Consider the following 1,254-nt stretch of genomic DNA (forward strand, 5'->3'; position numbering starts at 1 on the left):
TATATATATATATATATATCCACACATACAGTGTGCGATGAGTAAATTGTTGCCATTTCATATTTTCAATTTCGCGCATGTGCCTTATTTGTTTTTGATTTTATCGACTACACAGTATAGTAGGGTCAGTTGACACTGTCTGTGAGAAAAACAACACCGTGACGCAATTCACTCTGCTAGAAACTTGGAAACGACATGCTGTACTGCTCGACATTCGCGCAGGAAGCTCCAATACGGACTTTTCAGAATATGTTTTTGGGTGTCAATATGAAGACAGTGCAAGTGATTCGTAGAGTTGGATAAGTCTAATGGTAATTACGAAGATATAACAGCTCGGAAAACTCACTCTGATCATTCTGAATTTTTTGGTGAGTTCCAGGCCATGATTCGCAACGATCCTTCCAAGTCACTCAGGTCCATCACCAGGGACTTGAGTGTGTCTGGGTTTCTTATCAGGCAGGTAGTGCATCAAAACATTCGGTATTCGTCATCCAAGATGAAAAAGGGCCAATTTTTATCTTAAGCCATCAAGGACAAGAAGAAAGACCGCGATACGAAGCTTTTGAATAAATTCAAGCATCCCTTCCAACCAAACATGCTTTGGTTTTTCTCAGACGAGAAAATTTTCTGCCAGGATCAGATGGTGAACACACAAAACAACCATTGGGTTGCCATGTCCCCAAAATATGTACCGAGAATGATAAAAATCAAACGTCCAGTCAACATCACGGTGTTTGGAGTGATCGCTAGTGATGGCGACATTATGCCTCCATTCATCTTCTCACACGGCCTCAACACGGTGGCCATATCAAGTGTCTGAAAGTGGCTGCTGGAAGACTCTATGTCTAACAAGAGGACTCTGCACTATGCCACACAAGCAGGAGAACCCAGTCATGGCTGTCAGATAATTTCTGCGACTACATCACCCCTAACATTTGGCCACCTAACCCCCTAGACTGCAACCTCCTTGATTGTTATGTGTGGGGTGCAGTTGAGCGAGAGACCAACAAAACTCCTTGTAGCACCAAAGATAAACTGAAGGCAAGGATTATGGCAGCATTCACCAACTGAAACAAGGAGAGCGTCCTGAAGAGTTGCAGGAGATCCCGAAGTCGTCTGGAGATTGTGGTTGAAGCCAATGGCGATTTTATTGAATAAATTTACTCTTTAGCATTTCAAGATATTTTTATGTAATTTTGGTAAATATATCTGTTAAGATTATTGTTATTTTCATTTTTACGTTATTTAAACATT

At 41.1% G+C, this 1,254-nt stretch overlaps 1 protein-coding gene across 1 annotated transcript in view; it reads right to left on the reverse strand.

The window, feature by feature from the left end:
* Window positions 1-1,254, reverse strand: part of LOC106876258 (uncharacterized) — a 103,153-nt gene that overhangs the window by 33,660 nt on the left and 68,239 nt on the right. The window lies entirely within an intron of this gene.

The sequence above is a fragment of the Octopus bimaculoides genome, chromosome 14 (assembly GCF_001194135.2).
Source record: "Octopus bimaculoides isolate UCB-OBI-ISO-001 chromosome 14, ASM119413v2, whole genome shotgun sequence".
In the NCBI taxonomy this organism is placed as follows: domain Eukaryota; kingdom Metazoa; phylum Mollusca; class Cephalopoda; order Octopoda; family Octopodidae; genus Octopus; species Octopus bimaculoides.